Below are 21,085 nucleotides of genomic sequence, written 5' to 3' on the forward strand. Positions count from 1 at the left end.
TGTCACATCCAAAATCCAAAATCCAAACGTCCATTGAAGTCATTGAATCTACAGCAATATAGTTCTAGCAAATTATAATAATGGATTTATTTGCCCTTCTTTAAACACATCACAGACTCATACAGGCACCCCTCCAAGAGAGGGGCCTGCTATCAAAGCCAAATTTCGAGGAGCAGGTTTAAATCCTGAAAAGTAATTTGATTTGATGAGATCTCAGTCATCCTAGGTGATAACACTATCCTAAACCCAATTTTTGGAGAAGGCCAAAATAGATGTGTTTTTTTTTCTTTTGTTTTTAGAAAAAAAATATTAATATTTATTGATTGGTTTCAGAATTATTCTCCTCTAAATGCACAGTAAATTTAGTGGATTAAACTTAATTTCCCTATGAAAGGTAGTAAGGTGGAGTATATTGGAAAAACGCATCTAAGCCCACAGTTTGTAACTGTAATTTTTAACTGTACTGTATTCACATTTACAATACTACTACTGCAGTAATAATGCGTGAATGTCATCTCATGGCACATCTGAACATCAGGTTTGTTCTATACCTTTATTTTGCAATCTGTCTGGTGACAATACAAAGGTCTGGATCAAGGCTCTTGCTTTGAGTTCTTACTACTGGGCTGTGCACTAAGTGAAAGAATGAGGAAAGTCTTGTAATAAGAAAAGCAGAATGCTTCTGAGTGCACTGAAGTGATGGGAAATATATGTTCCCATCTGTTAAGTACTCAACAGATGTAAGGAGTAGTGCTAAATGAATGGAGGCAGTTGAGTTAGAAACATCTTAAAGAGATGATACTTCCTTCAATGTTCATTTTGTTATTAGCCATCATAACCATGACACTTTGTCTAATAATTTTCATTAAGTTTAAATGGTTATGGTGTAATTAGTCATAACATAAGGATTTTAGTAAGTGATGAAATTACTTTTAATGTGGCTTCCTTGCAAAATCAGTGTGCTGCCCTCTTGCCATCACTGTTTCCGCCTTGTGTCTTTTTAAAAGAAAAATAGGTTTGAGATTGAAAGCTTCTTCAGAGAGAGAGAGTGCAGTAACAAAAAGAAAAGACTGGGAAGAAATATAGATGCTAGTAAATGGCGTCACTTTAGAGACAATATGAGGTTTATCTGAAGTTCACTTTCCTACAGTTTGGAGCTATGTGAAATGGGGAGCTTTTCCCCATCTTCAGCCATAATTGTGGTGAACTAGTCTATACTGTTATTTACACTGGGTGAAATCAAGGCTACCTTTGACCAAATAAAATAACTGTTGTCAAATATACAGCCAGAATTATTTAAGTCTATTTAAGTCTAAATAAAGCCTGCAGACGAGCAGTGAGCAGTAGCTAACATTCTTTAATCCAAACACACAAAGACAACAGACAACCAACCTTGATGGAGCCCCTGCATGTCCGCGGGACAGACGGTCAGCAGAGTCTCCCTGAGCCTAGCATGGCTCTCAGTTAAATACCTTCTCCAGGAACAAAAGGCAGTACACAGCTGTTTCACACCTTAAGGTTCACACTCCCTTGCTACTTCCCAGAGTCCTCGAAGAGACAAAAGACTCTGGTCTGCTTCCCCAAACTTCCTTACTACACCCCCACCATTTGTCTTCAGTATGGGTATCAGACATGTTAAAATCCAGTGGCACCAAGGCATTATACAAAAATAATGTGATTAATACATAAATGAAAGAAATTCCTATACAATCCCACCCTTTGATTCTTATATCACATTAAAACCAGAATTTCTTTCCTGACATTCTGTATATCACATCAACATTATTGTACACTTAAAGGAGTTTCACACTGTGTATCCTCACTTCACTGTTTTCCCACCACCCTTTGTTCATCTTTAATCTTCCCCACAATCTAAGCTCTCACATGCAAATGGCAGCAACAATGATACAGAGGAAAGGTCTTCTCCAGAGTGTCAAAGTACTTTGCATGGCAAAGTGAAGCAGCATTAGGTGGTCATTCCAGTCACGGTCATGGCTCCTGGTGTCTGTGCCGTTTACAGAGTCATAATTCCAACGCTGATCTCCCTCTGCGCTGTCACCTTTGGAGCTTGGCACGCTCTCTCCATTCCTCGATTTCTGTTCCAACGCGGCTGTAGATTTAAGGCAGAGCACGTCGTACACCTTAGTTGTCTTCCTCAACTTCAACGGCGAAACTCTTTCATTTTATTTAAGATTTTGCTGTTCAAAATCTCCTCGTGACAATCCTTTGGAAGCCCAGTGGTGCAGCCCACTGTCGTTTGTCTGCTGTCCTACAGATGGTTCCTGCTTCTCAATGGTCCTCTTGAAGCCTTCTCAAATGGTCATGGTCTGCATCTGCGCCTCAGTCAATCCTTCCATATCTCTCATGTCGCGGTCTCTGCAATTTTAAAATGAAAACTTCCCCGGAAAACCCTCTTTTGCCCTCTGTCAGCTTATCACAATTGGACATGCACAATGAAGTTGTGCATTGTCTGTTAAAAATTCCCAGGGCTTCTCCCCTGGAGTAGTTTCACTCCAGGCCCTGTTGTAAGAAAAAACATTAGCCAGTGGTGTGTCCTGCTGTAAATCATGTGATTAGATCCCACGATTAACCCTTTGCTGTGGAAAAAGTGATGTAGATGTTAACGCTGCGCATCTGTATGCACACTTTCTCACAGTGACCTCTGCACTGTAAACAATACAAGGTCATGAATAACACACCGCTGGTAAATTCACAGACACAGAAAGTGGCAATTAAAAGGTTAAATCAGCACGGCCCAAAAGCTCATGCAACCTGTTGCTGTCACCTTTCTGCTCCTGTAAAAAGAAACATACATACATCCACCCTTTTGTCACTGTCTAGGTGGAGGTGCAATCTTGCATACTGGTGTCCAGTCAGTCAACAGTCAGTCCCCATTTTTTATTTGCTGACAGTAGAACCTCTCGTGATGCAATAAGTTTCTACTGCCAGCAATGACGTCATTTCAAAAAAAGAAAAAACAATTTAGACTGGATTACCTCGCTGAATCCTTTTTGACAGGGACTTGTTTTCTGATTGTCCCAAATAAGTGGCTTTCTCCCGAGCCCATTTTAATTTTGGAGAACCTCACTTGCGATTGGTCAACATGTTGTGTAGTGCTTTCGATTCCGATTTTGCAGGCCTGCTTGAAAAAGAGAAAATTGCCAAGCAAAAAATCTCAGTGCACTGTTAAAATCAAAAAATATGAAGGCCTCTTTTTAGAAGTTGTCTAAGCATACTCTTTTAGAATAATAGATCAAAACTGGCAGGTTCAAAGTGGTACCAAAGGAAAATGCATCAGTAAATCTCCAAAACTTTCATCCACCAGTCACACCTCACACAACAGCAATATTCTATTAGATAATGAGTGTTTGTTTTCCCCCATGTTCCCAGCTGTGTGTCATGATAAGACCTCCCTCACACATCAGAAACCAGAAACTCAATAATCTATTAGTCTCCACTCATCTGACCCTCCTGCAGCATTCTGTTCACCCCTGCAATGATTCAATCATCCCTCCCCAAAAATAATACTAGTTCACTAGTCTATGTATCACTTCTTAACCCACTAAGTGAACCGGACAAGATGATGGTAACAGAAATGCATGCTTAAAATACTGTTTGATCTTCATGAGCTTCATTGCATGTGTGTTTGTGTTAGTAGGATTAATGCATTTTTCTGTTTGTGTAATTTTTGTGTACCTCTCCTCTTTGCGGTGCTCCAGACACTTTTCAATTCTCCATGCAAGGCAGTCGTTTTTACTCCCAGTTTCCTAAACCCAAATTTCATTCCCACACTAAAACAGCCTTCCTCCATGTCCTCCCCTGCTCCTTCCACTGTGGTGTCATCTCATCTCCCCCCCTTGCAGCAGTCCAGTGAGAGTCAGTTGTCTTTCAGCTTTGTCCTGTGTCTTTAACACTCTCATCTTGCCATTTTTGTGCCGAAAGTGGCAAATGTCCAACTCAAGCAGTCTTTTCAAAGGTCCATTCACACACAGTGAAGGTGCAGCTCGTTGGAAATGCACATCCATCCATCCAGTCATGATGATGCCATTTTTCTCCTTGCTGTCGCTGTCTTGCACAGCTGCTGCTGCTGGACCTTTTCTTCACTGCTCAGGATGCTGCTGTGAGCTCTTGAGATCCATCTCATTGGTCTGGAACTGCATTTCTTGTCTTCAGGGAGAGATTCTTGGAGCTTGTGTTCTCAGGGTGACAAACACATGGAAGTTAAGCTGTAAAATAATTCAGCCAAAACTTGGCTTGAGTGTTTCTAATCATGTTAACCTATAATTTGCTTCCGACTGCTGCGCGTGGAAAATTGATCCGGGTCTGCTCTTCACCTGCAAGTGACACACTGAGACATTTTGATCATTCGTCTCCCTACTTGAAACAACACATCTCCCCTCTCTGGTTCTGATCTCCCCTTTCTTAAAATCCCAGAGAGATTTTAGTTGTTCTACGTTGAAAAACACCAAACCCTCTTCCTATTTTTATTGCTTATTTTTATCAACAATTCTGCTAAAAAGAAATTTTTCGTGTGTCCACCCTAGAGGAGCTGGTGGCCTGCAGTACCACCTTCTCCCTCTAGTTGGAAACAACTTTTACACACATTTCTACACTCCTCTCTTTTTTTTTTGTTTTTGTTCCCCATTTTCAACATTTTGTAGCCCCATTTCTCACTGTTTTTACACACACATCAACTTTTCCCACACAACCATTCTCTGCAATCTTACACACCACACATTTACTCAATTCTTACCATACAGTCACACATTGAGTTTTGTCTCTGGCCGCCCGGTGGAGCGCTGCTACTGGATCTAGATCCCATATTTACATTCAGAGCGTCCCCTGCAATGGCCTTCTTCCCTTACCGGCAGAAAAGTGCTAAAATACCGTCACTCCACACACTGTATTGTGCAGACGTGATTATCAACGGTGGACTTGAACCACCATTCCCTGTGATGGGCTGGTGTTTTTGCAATTACTCTGGCAGACGACTGCTTTTCTTTTGCACAACACAGGAACCGAACACAAGCCTGGGGACTCGAACCCCAGGATTTTCCCTCCAGAGACTCGAACTCCGGAGCAGCAAGCATTTCACCGCTCGGCCAGACAAAAAAACTCCTCATAACTGTATACAAAGTTAGCTACAACTCACCCATCTGCAGCAGTCCCCTCAAAATCAATGATCTCGGTGGTAACTGAAACACACGGCTCTGTGACTCCTCCATTTCCTTTGCTTCAACAGCTGGTAGGACAAAGGTACCTTTTTCCTCAGGGGTGATCAGCCCGTCCACGGAACCGTTGTTCAGCGATCACACGGACCATCCCATCCTCGTCGCCATTTTGTTGTGGAACTTTTCTATTTAGCACCCATGTACTTCCTTCTTCTATCTCAGCAACAGTACAGCCCTTCTTTTAATTAACAGTCAGTCTGACAAGACTGCGTACTGTAAAACAGAACAGACAGGTTGCTGACATAGGATTCAAGTGATTGCTTCAGTTTTTCAAGTCCACTGGGGCTTTTATATCAAAGGCAGTTGCTATTTCAACTTTTAACTAAATTCAACTTCATTTCAATGAAAATGGGCACAAATTAAAATATTAGATCAAATAAAACCAGTGTGTTTCATGGCTGTCTTCCCGGCTTTCTTCAGAGTTATTGATAAAATAGTTCAATAAAAGCCAGATTTTAGAAAGCTGCTGTGCTGACTTCTAGAACTATAGAGCTAACAATGAAAGGTCTATAGAGCCTTCAAAATGTGGAAAATCATTTTAACTACTCACTTCATCTGGACTCAAGAGGCCTATTGGAATTTGTACTCAGCTCAGGTACTGTAGGGTTGACCACAGGTTTTTGCATCAACTATGCTGGGTTTGGTCTGACAGTGCTGAGATCACCCCGGGTCTCATTTTTGATAATTAGAGTTTGCATTGGTTCAGAGTAGTTTAAATGAAGTCTAACATTTTATTTTATTTATTTTATTTTATTTAGCTGTGACAGTTTTGCTGTGCAGTGATGTTACCAATGATGGTGAGACAGGCACATATTTTTGTGTGCTTCGCTTTTCTTTCTTTCTTTTTTTTCGTTACAGCTTACAAAAGACAAAATCTTTTTACGTAATATGTTTAGACGTTTTTATTGGGTCACGCACATTTGGAAATGTCATGGCACTACAACGGAGCACTCTCAGGTCGCCAAAGAAGCACATGAAATGAAAAAAAAAAAGTTATGATTGATGGAGTGGAATTCAAAATAAACGTACTCTTTTACCATGGATCCTTTCCCATAATGCAATTCTGTAGCGCATTAAATATACACCCACGTCTTTTAAAGAAGTCCCTCCCCTTAGTCTGTAATGCAGCCTAAAAAACTCCCTACATATTTCTAACCGACATAAATCTAATACCAGCTGAGTTTAAAAAGGTCCTCCAGAGCCAAAGGAGACATTATACAGCTGTTTTCACAGGCTCAGTAGGCTCATGCCAAAGTGAATTTCAGGATGTGAGATTTCACTATTAACCCCTGCCACAGTTGCTACAAATTCCACAACGCGCTTGTGGCCAGTGGATAACATTTGGCAAAATTTTGTTTAAATAAGACATCGCTATCAGCCGTCATCCTGTATGTTTTTCTTCACACTATGCTACTGTCTGCAATATCCTGCAGAGACTTTAAACAGTTAGCATACATATGCCAGATGCTCCATGGAAGCTAAAGTTCAAATCCCCTGCATATGTGCACTTCCCTTAGCGCCGCAGGCAGGGACTGTGTGAAAAGGTCAACTCTCACACTGAGTAAAAGAAAGAAATGGCTGGCTTTCATTTCCCCTCACCGTTCTGTTTTTAGACGTTGATGCAATTCAATGGCTGCTGCTTACTCCTACTCATCTAATCACCACCAAATTAATAAATTAGTCGTATTTCTAACCAGCCTATATTTTACAATTTTCATCCTTGAAGATTATTTTTACGTTACGGCACGTTTAATTGTAGCAGTTTTTCAGCTGGACACATTTTGTTTCTTGCTGCATTATGATATTCCAAGCTCTAATTACACTGAAATGTCATTTTCTAAACCCATCAGTGAGGACAGCTCCAAGAAGAAACTCTACTCAGTAGTAGTAACCTAATTGAAATACAGGAGATTAGAGAAACACATCTGGCTGCGGTGGATGTTGGATATATTTTTTTTTCAGTGCCTTGTTTTTATGGCTACAAGGAAAAAAAATGGCCTTCAAAGCTGCTCTAATCTCATACTTCAGAGGGCTGGAGAGAGTTTTTTTGGGCAGCAGACTGTATATCAGGAATGTAAAATCTGAATGCACGGGCTCATTGTGAAATATTTAGTGAAAGGGACTGAATGTGATGATGGGCCATGGGGTGGAAGAGACTATATCTGAGAGGGCTCTTTGAGCTTCTTCCCTTTTTTGCAGATTAGGACTGTGGGAGTTACAGTGGATTTGGTATGAATCTGAACAGCAAAATTAAGTAAAATTAAGTCTACTTTAGAGCACTAGTCCATAACTCTCTTATCTAAACTGAATTTGTTTAGATAAGAAAGCTCTTGGGACCTATATCTCATACACATTAGCAGCGTTAGCGAAGCAGTTCTCTGTAAAAGATTCAAAGACCAGAGCATGTATGTATGTAGTTGATGTGTTAATGAAGGTCACATGCACAAAGTGTTAATAAGGGTTTAATCTCTTATTTAGGTTTGTACCGATCTCCTAAATAGTATTTCTAATTTAATCATAATGTTCGATATCAAGTTATCATGAATTTCAGTAATAAATGGATTCATTGCTCATCCAGTCCAAGTGCTACACTACCACCTCAGTGACAGGCTAATTGAACAGTACATGCCGAAGATCCAGCTGCTCCAGGCACTATTTGCATAGCTTCATCATAATTTATCAAAGACACCTCAGCAGGCGCTTTATCACATCTCAAGACCAATTTCTCCATCCTTTTCGCTATGAATACATTAAGTCCCCAGCTCATACATCTTTCCAAGCTGTCCTTATGCAGAGCAGTCGTCCCCTGAATTAAGTGTGAACGCAGGGCACAGTTTGTCACGCACAGTATCATGTCAGCCAACCACACTGAAATATCAGCCTGCACCTGGCCAATGGCAGTGAATTATTTAACCGTGCAGTGAGATCGGTATGCTTAATAAAGTCGTGAAGCAGCGCATGGCATTATCAAGTGCAGAGGTTGCTAGTCATTAGATGATTTTCACAATCAGTCGTCAATCAGTTAAATTATTGTTGGTCATTAGGAATGTAAACTTGAACTCGCTGCCCATAGAGGAAAATCTATTTTCAGCTTAGTGGCAGGTGGAGGGCTGATGAGTAAGAAAGGGTGTGTGTGCACGTGTGTGTGTGTGTGTATGTCGCACCATGGTGCCTAGTAATTAAATACCTAGATTTTAAATTTCAGTGATCAAATCCATTTAGCAGAGAAATGGAAGAAAACTGGGTGTGTTGAAATTCTACCCCTATGTAAATAAATTCTGGATACAGTATAATAGTAGTAGCCACTCACACCGTGCACATTCTTTTTCAAGACACACAAGCCCCAAGCACTTCTTTGACAGGGTGACATTAAATCACAATTAGCATCACACTAGTCAAACTTACTAGAGAACAACACAGTTAGGGGACACTGTGCTGTTATTTACTATCGGAAAGAGTTTTTGAAGCAAGGTTAAGAAAAGAGGTGACAATCAGTGACTAGCAGTATAGCTTCGGCTGAAAGACAGCACTACAAATGTTTGCTTTGAGAGTGCTGATAGAGATGTATGGAGAAGGTCAGGAAAGGTTGCACTGTGTCTTTGTGGATCTGGAGAAAGCATGAGCGAGTACCAAGAGAAGAACGTTTCTAGTGTATGAGGAAGTTAGGAGTGGCAGAGAAGTATGTGAGGGTGGTACAGGGTATGTATGAGGACGGGGAAATCATGTTGAGGTGTGTAATCGGAGCGAGAGATGGATTCAAGGTGAAGGTGAGATTAGGGCTGCTCGATTATGGCAAAAATTATAATCACGATTATTTTCACTGAAATTGAGATCTCGATTATTTGACGATATTTATTTAACCCTTTAAGACCTACTATAGAACCAAGTCCACCAGAGCTTATATTATTTTTTTACATGCTGTAGTGCCATTTGTGGGAGCATTTCAAGTTGCTATACATCAATACAACTGTTATAGCCCATATTTTAATAATATGTATGTATTAAGTCCATAGTAATTACATTAATTACAAAAAAGTGCAATAAACTACAAAAAAATTGAAAATCGTTTTTGTTGTTTTTTTTACATATATTTCTACTTGGAGAAATTTAAGAGGTTTATCCCTCAAAACTTTAAATACAAAAAAGTTGCAAAAAATAGTTTACAACAACAGGAAATTTATTTTGAGTGTCTTCATAGTTTTATTTTGGAGATACAGCAATTTTTATATACTGCAGGAAAAACAAAAAACAATCCTATGATGCAAATTTGCAAAGAAAACAGCAGGTGCATCAAAATAAACTATTTCCAGCAGTGCAATTCGAGTTCTAAGCATCCCAGAAACTATTCAGAAAAGTCAAACATGACTTATAAAAACACCAGTATAGGCTTTTAAGGCCTACAAGTAAAAAACTACATTTTCCGCGAAAATGACGTCACTTCCGGTTTCAGGCAGGAAATGGCGGACATGCGATAGTTAGCGGTGACGTCTGTTTCAATGTGGGAAGTGTTATGAACAGCTGATCGGATCGGCAAAGCCTGTTTCTGAAATATTATGTTTTTGTTCCTGCAAGCGCTTTTTATGCAATTTTTGCAAAGCTTTATGTGGAAGGAAACCGTAACCGAGGACAAGCTGATGGCATAAGATGTAAGTACAACTCCTCCGGTTTCATATGCAAAAAAAATTATTGCGCTAGCTTACACGGTTCAGGTTCTACAGGGATTTAAAAATAGTTACACAAAACGGCGCGACTGGCTTTAAAGGGTTAACAATAACAATGTATTGAATAATGACTTTAAAAAATAATATAAAATAGTGTGCAAATACTGATAACAGTGCAAATGTTTGCAATATAAGAAATAAATGAAAAATGTAAACATCTATGTTTAGTGAACTTTGCAGTGTTGCTCTGTGGTGCAGCTACGACGCTGTAGCAACGTTTACACACTATGTCTACTTGATCCACGTCTGACTCCGTGAACCCATAATGTTTCCACACCACTGAAGTTTTTTTTTTTTTACCTCTTTTCAACCAACAGCAGTCCCTCTCCTCTCCAAATAACTTCTGCTTAGCTTTCCGAGCTTCCCTCGGGTCCTCTTGTGACACGTGTTCGAAACGCAGAGAGGTGCGCTGGATTTGCCACACGGAGCAGCACGAGAGTAAAGCATGAGGGAGGTGCTAATAATCGGCTCAGTCATTTTTAAAGATCGTTGAAAGCCCAGATCGTAATCGTGATTAAAATTTGATTAATTGAGCAGCCCTAGGTGAGATCACATCAGGGATCAGCTCTGAGCCCATTCTCGTGCACAGTGGTGTTGGTTGACAGATGACGTCAGCCAGGATTATCGGTGGACTGTGATGTTCACAGATGACACTGTGATCTGTAATGAGCAAATGGAGGAGAGCCTGGAGGGGTGGAGGTATGCTCTGGAGAGAAGAGCAATGAAAATCAGTAGAAGGAAGACAGAATACATGTGTATGAATAAGAGGAAGACAGTTGGAAAGTGAAGATTCAAAGTGTAGCGATAGCGACAATGAAAAGAGAGGTGAAGAAGAGAATGCGGTGAAGTTGGAGTGGGTGAAGACAAGTATCAGGGGTAATCTGTGACAGAAAGATAAATAATACAGTGAAAGGGAAGGTTAACAATATGGTAATGAGACCTGCTGTGATGTGTGGGTTGGAAATGGTGGGTTGGAAACAAAAAGACAAGAGCTAGCACCGCTGAAGATGCTAAAATTTCTGTTTGCCAGTGGCCAGGATGGACAAGACTAGATAAGTGCATGAGAGAGACAGCTAAAGAGCTAAGCTAAGCAGTAACTAAAGGATGCTAAATATGTATCTACTAGGCAGGAGAAAAAGAGGAAGACCACAGATAAGGTTCATGGAGGGATAGAGTTAGATGTAGGCAAATGATCTGGTGTGGTAAGCTCTAAAGCAGCAGCTGAAAGAAAAAGAAAAGTAAGAAGAAGTGTATCAGCAGGTGTGGGTGCTTGTTTCCTAGTTAGATTACTATGTAGCAAACACTATAAAATGATGAGTGAGTGAATGAATGGACTGTTTAAACACAACCACAGATAGACAGAGGCAATGCATACAGCAGGCCTGGCCAAAGTAGAGGGGAAGTCCCATGTGACATAGAGTGTACAGACTGTAATTAATGAATTGAATGTCAGTGTGAATAGTAAATTGTCCAATTACAGATTGGATTTTATAGCACATAGCAGATTTTTGTGGTTGCATCAAAATGAGTTGTACTTAAACGGCTTGCTGTCCACCTATCTATGTGTAACACACATAGATAGGTGGACTTTGCATCAATAAAACGATTACGTTTTTATTGAAAGGTTGACTTGTCTACTGACGTGTGTTGTTTGGCACTATTCTGTTCCAAAAGGTCTAGTTGTGATTGTGGCGTGGGAACCACAATAAAGCCTCTTAAAGTGTCTTCAGATCAATGAAGTGAGTCTTTTATAAGCTTTCTAAACATCACAGTGGGAAAGGGCAATCTCAGAAGATTATACTTGTCAGATTAAATGAAAGTGTAGTGGGGTTTCAAATGGAGAGCAGCAAGAGGCTCCTGATTGGAACAATAACGCCTCATGGCTGTGAGAAAACAAGCCAGAGGTGCGTGAATTCATCTGACGGTTTAAAATTGGCCATGTGTGAGACTGTGTGTGTGTGTCTGTGTGTGTGTGGAGGGGGGTGGGGGTGTTCAGGTAAGTCCTGTGTAGGAAACAGTGAATTATTCAAGACCCTCTTGTTTGTTTTTGCTGACACGTGAATCATTGCACTACCTTACATGCTCCTGGTGTCTCAGCTGACATGTAAAATTTCAAATCATATGTGTGACCTGTCAGGTGAGAGTCATGGAGTCGAAGTAATACAAGATGGGATGGTAAAGTCATCATAAAGTAAAAAAAATAATAACAATAATTTGTCTGATTTCCCCTTTAAAGTTGTGTTCTTGTGCAACACATTTAGATCATTCCCTGAAAACCCTGATCTGACCAGCATGTGGAACTAAAATGTGACTTTTGTGACTCTTGCATATGCGTTTCTGGGAGTTCCTTTCTTTATGTGCAGAAAATAGAGAGGACTGGATTTAAATCAAGTATGCAAAGTGATTATATGTAATTTATCGCTATTTGTGCCAATATGTAATGCTTTATTTATTTATTTATTTATTGAATGCTTTATAATTTTGTTTTATTATTTGCACTTGATATGATGGCAGTTATTGCTTGGAGGAGCTATTGCAGAGATTCAAGAGAGTGTGCTACAATCCACTCATGCTGACGTTTTTGGAGTGTCAGATGAAGATGTGATAAAAACGTACAGATTACCAAGCCACCTAATTCTAAATTTGCTCAACGAATTTAGAGATGACCTTGAACCTCCAACCAAAAGAAGTCATACTAGCAGCAACAAAAATTTTGCTGCTCTTCAGTTTATGGTATTGGCTCTTAGGCTGTGTACTGGGGTTCAAAGTGAAAAGGCTGAATGACAGAGGAATGAAGATATTGACTTCGGACCTGATCTTAAAAATAATTGGGTCTTGAATGAATGTCAATTAATAGCGGCCCAGTTATTTTTGAACTGGTTTGATAGGTTGTTTGTTTTTTTGTTCAGAGGAATGCATTCACAATACATTCAATCCTTAAAAAAATGTTCTTAATAACATTTCAATTAAACATTTCTAAATTAAACAAACTGGTACCATTGCAGGACTATGAACAGCACACATGGTTTTCACCATCTAGTGAGCTGTAATCTAACGCATGAGTGTTAGCCCTACACAAATTCTTTGATAATACACACACACACACACACAATCTGCTAATTCAGTTTTTTCTTAAACAGTCAGTTAACACCACCAGTAGTGAAGTATAAGTATAATCTTTTGCAAATCAGGCATTTCTGGCTTGTTTTATCCTTTGAGGTGATGTAAGTTGTCTTAATACAAAAATGCTATGGAACACAATGTAACAATATTGTTGCACGGCTTATAGTCCTGCATTAGAGCCTGTCAGTTACTAACGCCTGTTTCCATTATAGCAACTCTGTGTGCCAGACAGTTTGGTCAGACAGTATGTATGACCATGTATGACCTGTATTTATATGCTTTTCTGATTACAATTAACAAGCTGCACCTATTCGGTTAGTAAATTACCCGCAGCTGAATATGATCTCTAACTTTGCGACCTTGCTCTAAATTGCGCAGCTCTTGGCAGATTGGGCCCTTATATTGAAATGAAGTGGCTGCACCTGCGTTTAGAAAAAAAGCTCAACTTCGTAAATTAACCATGAAACTAACCACATTACTATCAGCGCTATTTCAGGATTGTTCACCATTAAACTTTTTCATTTAGATCAATGAATGTATTTCATTGTAGCCACTTTGTAATATTTTATTCCCACTATTTGAACATGTTTAAGCACTAATTTGCTTTTTTGTGCAATTTTTTATTATCACATACTATGAATTAGGCCCCAAATGCAGACTCCAAGGCAGACTGAGTTAACATAAGGAAATAGTAGGTCAAAGCACTGAAAGTACAACAATTTAACATGTTTAGATGAAGCTCACAAACATAACAAAATAGTAAAAGTAGGACACATTTTCTTAACAGCATAATGAAATAAAAACTGGCCCCATCGTAAATCTTTTTATTCTAATTCTGTCAGATCTACCTGTTTAGTTGCTTATGGATTACAAAAATCTTATCAGCCAATCGGCAGACGGCAGCAATTCAGTGCATTTAGGCATGGTAAAGATGACATCCTGAAGTGCAAACTGAGCGAAATGTGGATGAAAGGGAATTGAAGTGATTGACATTTGACTGGCTGGTCTGAGTATTACTATAGTATGGATGAAGCATGTTTGGATGGGCTGATGAATTTTGATTTCTCCTGCAACATTCAGATTGTATGATCAGAATTTGGCATAAACACCAAGAAAGGATTGCTCTATCCTCCCCTGTATTAATGCCTCAGGCTGCTGCTGGTGGTACAATGGTTTAAATTTCAGTAGCACAGAGTAATGCAATGACCATGTTCATCAAACTATGACTGCAATGTACTGAAAGTGTGTTGTGATGGCTGTTTAACCCTCCTGCCATCCTTTAAAAAACTCACACCCATCACCCTAGGGACCATTCTCAGCCACGCCATAAAAAGACCATATATCCATATTTTATTCCACTTTAAATTAGCCAACCTTGTAAAACTACTTCTCCCTGAAATATTCATGTAAAGTTTTAATTATATTTTCGTTGTTTTAACCCTTCAAATCCCAGTGTTATTACATGAGCGCCCTGTGTTATAAGCCCCAAAAACCAAAAAACGAAACTAAATATTTCCACAAAAAACCAGTTGAAGTAATATGTGATTGTCATTATAAGTAGGCCTTTAGATGGACCAAAGATTGGCACCAACATACATTTTGACCTGCCATTATTTTTTTTGCATTTTTTTTGCAATTTAAAAATTAAAACTTCAAGGCCCTGAGTCTTCATTGACATCCAAGAAAAGAAGAAAAAATAAAATCATATGATGATAATTTGGGGTTGAAAAATAGCGTTTATAATGGAAGTCAATGGGCAGAAAATGGTCCCCAGGGTGATGGGTGTGGGGATTTCTGCTGCTCAGCCATTTTAGGCTGATTTAAGGAATTCACACTGGAATATTAACATTGACAGGTAAAAACTATCCTGTGGCAAGTTTGGTTATATTCCACTGAACACAGTGGAAATGGCAGCCATTTAACACATAGCAGTGGCACAAAAAGGTCCCAAGAAGGCAGGAAGGTTAAGAAGTTAAAATCAACTCAAACTGGTTTCTTAAACAAACATCTCAATCTAGTAGAGCACCTTTGGGATTTGGTGGAGTAGGAGATGTGCAGCTGACAAGTCTGGAGCAGCTGTGTGATGCTAGCATGTCAATATGGACTAAAATCTCAAGAAAGTTTCTAATATCTTGTTGAATGTGTGTCAGTTCTGAATGCAAAAAGCGCTACAGCCTAGTACTAATAGGGTGTGCCTAAAAGTGAGCTTAAATAAACCTGAAAAGCTTCCACTTGGAGGATAAAAGCCCTGCCAGCAGTATTAGAGATTCCTTCTAATTATTGCCTTTATTATATTTCATGATATAGGCCACTTGTGGATTATTGCTCTGTTCATCTTTTTTTTTTTTTTTTAAATAAAATGTAGGAAACCAAGCTAACACTAGCCCTGATTCATGGGTCCAGTGGGACTCAGGGAGTAAAGCAGTGAATGTGAAAATCACAGCTGAGACAAAGCTGTGGCCTCCAAGCTCGAAAATAATAGCCTGTGTGGGTGTTGAAATTGAAATGATATTACAAACTATTTTTACTGGCCACCTACACAGATGCTGCACCAATCAAATTACAGCACTGACATTGTTGGACTGTGTCATAAATTTATGTCAGCTGGGGGGAAACTAATATGTGGCTCGTGTCAGTGCGGAAAAATAAATAATACAGTTCTTCATTTCAGTAAGCGCTCTTTAGACACCTTAGATCCAGCACAGAGAACAAGACTGAAGGATACATTTTTTTTTTGTTCCACATTCCTATTAATTATCGTATGCTACTTGTATATAAAGAAGAAGATTGTATTTTCCTTTCTCTGGCTACAGTTGTGTGCATACTGACGTGGCTTTGCTTTCCTTCAGGCTGCTTTGAACACTTTGTTGATCTACACTTATCTCACTCTGAGCCGGTTAAACAGATCTAAAGCAGGCCTTAGAAATATCAATGAGATCGATCTATGAGTCTGCACTTACCCCAGCTCTGTGATGGCGGTGTGTACCTCAGCTTCCAGGCTCTATAACTCCAGCGTTTAACCTTTTACCACAAAGCCATGGCTATGTCTAAAGGCTGGATGCACCTTACGATTTCCCCTGGCAGTCCAACTATGGTCACCTCTAGTTTGCAGGGTTAATATCTGTAAGAGGAGAAGAAATTGTACCAGCAGTGCCGGCTGAACCTGGCTTAGTGCTATGAAGAGCAGTTCATTTTATGTGGATCATTTTGGTTTTTCAACATGTGATAATGCACGCCTTCAGTGCCAGTCAGAAAATTTCTTGACAAATTACAGTTTCATCTTAAGTGAAGGTCGCAAGCTGTTTTTCTTTTTAAATCAGTTGACTGACACCCCACCCCCGAGTTTTGTTTCAGTTTGCTGCTAATTTAAAGTTTTTGTCCGACACGTCCTTGTGAGCAGACCGTAAACAGTCAGTCACAAGGCCGAGCTGCTTTAACTGCTTCTGCTTTGCCAGAGCGTTGCAGTTCTGCTCTCACTTTAGCAGGCACAAAAGCAGGTGTTTATTTTTACCCTCGTCCACAGAGGCTTAAAGGTGTCACAATGCTTCTTTTTCTGCTCCGCCTCCCTCCCACACACCTCTTTAACAAATTGTTTTAACTTTCTGACAACTCGTCAAGCACGCCCAATTCATACAGTTCACTGGGTAAGTGGAGGTGATAAAGAGGTCCTATTAATTAAACCTTTCAAGGAAAAGTCCCAGAAACAAAGTGCTGCTCTCCTAATATTTGAATAATTATTGCAGTATTCTTTAAAAAAAATCAAAAACTTATAGTAAACAGTATTGCTGCTGGTAAAAGTTTAAGCTAGCAAGCTTGGCATCAATTTTAGCTAAAATTCTGCTAAAGTTAGGATCAAAGAAATGAATCACTCTTCTTCTACTATGATAAAAAAACACTGACTTAATTGCAACAAGGTTTTTATAGTGACAAACCTGGAAAAGTCATAGAAAGCCCTAACTATAGAGACTGTGAGTGCTAAAGCAGCTAATTACTAGCAGCATTAAATTTGCTGGTATTCTGAGTCTGTGTCTGTGTGTAAGAGAGACACTTACTGTAGTGGGAAATGTGATAAAGGACAGTTTGCTGTGAACTGGCAGGTGTTCAGATGTTCATGTAACTGTATAATATAGTAACAAAACTCCCTTGTTGGTGCCAGTCGATGGTGAGTGGGATGGTCTTATTGACAGGCATCCAACTGGTGGGTGTCCTTCCAGTTTTCTCTGAAGCTACAGCTTTATAAAGTTGATGAAGTTTCTTATAGTACTTAATTTTTAAAAAGTGGCTACTAGCCTAGAGTTTTAAATCGGTTGTAAAGAGGCATTTATGTTTGGTAAGTCTAGCATAAATGCTGATTTTTAGTCCAAGAAACATTGGTTTCTACAGCACTTTGTTTTTTAATTTTTTTTTATGACTGTTTCATTCATTGGTTTAAAATATTTTAAAGGCTTTGTCTGTAAGCCTGTTGAAGACTTTAAAAAAAGCCTGTGAGTGGTTTACTGGAGGAGAACCTGGTGTTTGAGGTTGACTGTTGATGGCAAGGTATCAAGATGAAAGCACTTGAAAATGAAAATGTTTTCCAAAGAGACCAAGAGGCGCTGCTACCTTCCTTGTATAGCCAATGCATTTTTCACTCTTCACTCCTTTTCTATGGTAAATCTCTTTTGCTCACCCTGCTTTTGACCATTTACCCCCTGCCTCTCTCTTACACTTGCTACACTTTCCATTTCCTGGAGGTGTTTTACACACACACACACGCACGCACACACCATTCTTTGAACAGAGATGTTTGATGTTAGAAATGAGCTGCCGAGCGCGGGCAGCGATGCTTTCTCCTTACCCAAATCCTTAAGTCTTTTGTGTATTCAATGAGCGATTGCATACACTTAACCATGCATGACTTTGATAAAGCTAAACTCTGTGTAGACAAATAGGCCCTCCCTCCGTGCGCTGACAGCACACTTCATAAGGGGGCTTTTATGTGCTATGTTGCCATTCCTCCAGTGTGGAGGAATGGACTTTGGCACAATAGTGTCTTGATGCCGCATAACATTAAAGTGAGGTTCAAAAGGCAGACCTTTCGATGCCCATATATCACGTCTACCTTTATGAACTTGGTCATTTTTCATTTTTTCCACCTGTATTGTGAGATGAATTAAATGAGAGGAAGTAAATGGAAGCAGCAGAATAGGGCACTAAAAAGTTCTGTGAAATTTAGTTAAAATAAGAAAAGGAAAAAGTACAAGTATACTCTAGATTGAGTGTGTTCATCTTCTTGTCCACACTTTTCCCACTGTGTCCATCTGTTAGTTTCAGTTTCACTGAAGTGTCTCGGCAAACATTGTTGACATACACTTTTACATTTCGGAACAATTTTGTTTTGCTGCTTCCACTGAAGTGAAAAAGACAACTTGAACTTTCAAAGTTGTGCCCAAAACTATTTCTCTGGACGTAAGCACTCTGCCACACACGCTTACTCTCTACTCCAATCCGTGGGAGTGCAGGCTTTGTAGCTGTCTCTGGTGGTTCAAAGTGGGTTGCATAGCATACTAAGTACTTTGTGTCGGTGGTATGTTATGTAAAAGTAATTCTAGGTCTAATTTCAGTTTAAAGGGGAACTGCTGTGGCACAGTGGTGGGCTGCAGTAGACTGCGTGCTCACTTTCAGTTGAAGTGACACTTTTCTTGGACTAATTTAAATTCAATCAGCAAATAGAAAAAGGAAGAAGGAAACTTGCAGACTACACTGAAAATTCAAATGATCCATTTCAGTGCAAAAAGTCAAATAGTAGTTAAATTGAAACAGTCTGTTAGTTATTTGTAAAAGTACAAAATCTATCTTTATAAATGGATAATACAAATGATGTAGTATGACATTTCTCCAATTAAAAAATGAAAATGTAAATACCAGTTTGACAGAATACGACTGTCTCCCCCTGCCTTGGACTGCAGTCACGCATTGAGACATGCTTTGGGCCTGTTTTCAGCTAAGTGCACACTGTATTGTAGGGCCAAGGACAGGGCTATGTACCATAACTTCTTGCATGAGAACTTTTCTTCCCTCAGCTAGAACACTTAAGATGGGTCGTGGATGGAAACAAGGGAATGGCTAAATGTCCCTGGAGTGGCCTACCCAGTCTCCAGACCTCAATTCTCCTGTGGAGGGAATTGAAGCTTCGAGTTGCCAAGTGGCAGCTAAGAAACCTCGGGGATTTACAGAGTTTATGGAAGAAGAGTGGACCAAAATCCCTCCTGAGGTGTGTGCAAACCTGGTGACAAACTAGAACAAATGTCTTCCCGCTTGTGCTTGCCAACAATGGTTTCTCCACCAAGAACTAAGTCACGTTTTCCTTGTGTATCAAATACTTATTTCAGTTGATGACATGCAAATCAAAATGTTTTACTTTCATGTAATATTTTGTCCAGATTTTGTCTCTCTTTATTTCATTGAAATTACCAGAAAAATGAGAGACTATTCTGATAGAAATGCAATATATTTGAGTTGATTAGCTAAATTATATAATTCTGGTTGTTGAAGCTTGGCTGAGATAACAGGCTGATTAGTGAGTAGCAGTATGGTTTCATGTTGAGAAAGAGCACTACAGATGCAATGTTTGTATTGAGAGTGTTGACACAGAAATATAGAGTCTGTAGGAGTCAGAATGTGGCTTTGTGGATGCAGCATGTGATTGGGTACAAAGTGTGGATCTGTGGTACGTCCGGAGTGGTAGAGAAGTACGTGAGGGTGGTTCAGGACATGTATGAAGACAGTGGTGAGATGTGTGGTAGGAGTGACAGATGGATCCAAGCTGGCAGTGGGATTACATCAGCAATTAGCTCAGAGCTCCTTCTTGTATACAGTGGTGATAGAAAGTTTAACCGATGAGGTCAGACAGGAGTCTATGTGGACTGTGATGTTCACAGATGACCTTATGGTCTGTAGTGAGAGCAGGGAGCTTATGGAGCAGAACTTACAGGAGTGGAGGTACGCACTGGCGAGAAGAGGAATGAAAGTCAGTGAGAGGGAGAGAGGTGTAATGTGAAGGTACATACATTTAAATGTCTGGGGTCAACCATACAGAGCAACAGTGTACATAAGAGCTGAAGAAGAGAGCACAGCTAGGGTGGTGTGGGTGGAGATGAGAGTCAGGGGTGACACAACAAGAGTTAAAGAGAAGGTGTAGAAAACGGTGAGACCTACTCTTATTTCCTCTTTCTCTACTGTCTGACTAATTTAGATGTAAACAGATAGAGATGAGACTTCAAAGATAGATGACTTTATCATTTAAACATGCACTGTATGATCTTCTGGTCAGTTATTACTGACCAATTTGCATTTCTCCTTGATCAGGCCTCAGAAACAAGCTCCAATTCAACTTTGTGAATGTGCACATCATTGGTGCACTCAGCTACTTAAACAAAGCAGTACAAAAGAGTGCTTTGTTTAAGTAGCAATGATTTAATACAGAGCTACAGACTAGATGATGCAGAGATTATATTTATGATCTCGTTACAGATGCCCAGTAACATTATACCAATAGAAATAAAGGGTTATTGCAGCATTTAAAATTTGATATCTGGAAAAATGCAAACAGCACAACATTGATGACTTGGGTCTATCACAACTTTGCATCAGTGGAGCGATCACATAAACGATTCCAACACTTTCAGTCTCATACAGGGATGGAGTTAATTTAATATGCACTTGATTTGTGCATCCTTTTAACAGGCTGATTGTGGATATAGCGGGCTTTTCCGCTGCTGTTTTTGGAAGCGGTTTTATTCCAAGTAAAATTAAATATATTAAGTGCAGAGTGTCACACAGCATCGTTTTCTGTTAATCTGTAGCGGTGATGTGTTTATTATTATGGTTTATTCATCTGGCCATTGTCAAAAGACACAAATGTAATGTCCAAAAGGACAATATGGGGTGTAGTGTGTTATTACTGTTATACCCACATCACTGAATGAAAATAATATTAGATAAGGTAATGTAATTATACATAATATGTAT

At 39.5% G+C, this 21,085-nt stretch overlaps 1 protein-coding gene across 3 annotated transcripts in view; it reads left to right on the forward strand.

Annotated features, from left to right (window-relative positions):
* LOC147302251 (beta-1,3-galactosyltransferase 1-like) overlaps positions 1 to 21,085 on the forward strand; it is a 181,798-nt gene that overhangs the window by 83,805 nt on the left and 76,908 nt on the right. The window lies entirely within an intron of this gene.

This window comes from Aulonocara sp. 'chitande type north' Nkhata Bay, linkage group LG23 (assembly GCF_057382095.1).
Source record: "Aulonocara sp. 'chitande type north' Nkhata Bay isolate Kocher_YH1m ecotype deep benthic linkage group LG23, A_spYH_male_GT1.1, whole genome shotgun sequence".
NCBI lineage: Eukaryota > Metazoa > Chordata > Actinopteri > Cichliformes > Cichlidae > Aulonocara > Aulonocara sp. 'chitande type north' Nkhata Bay.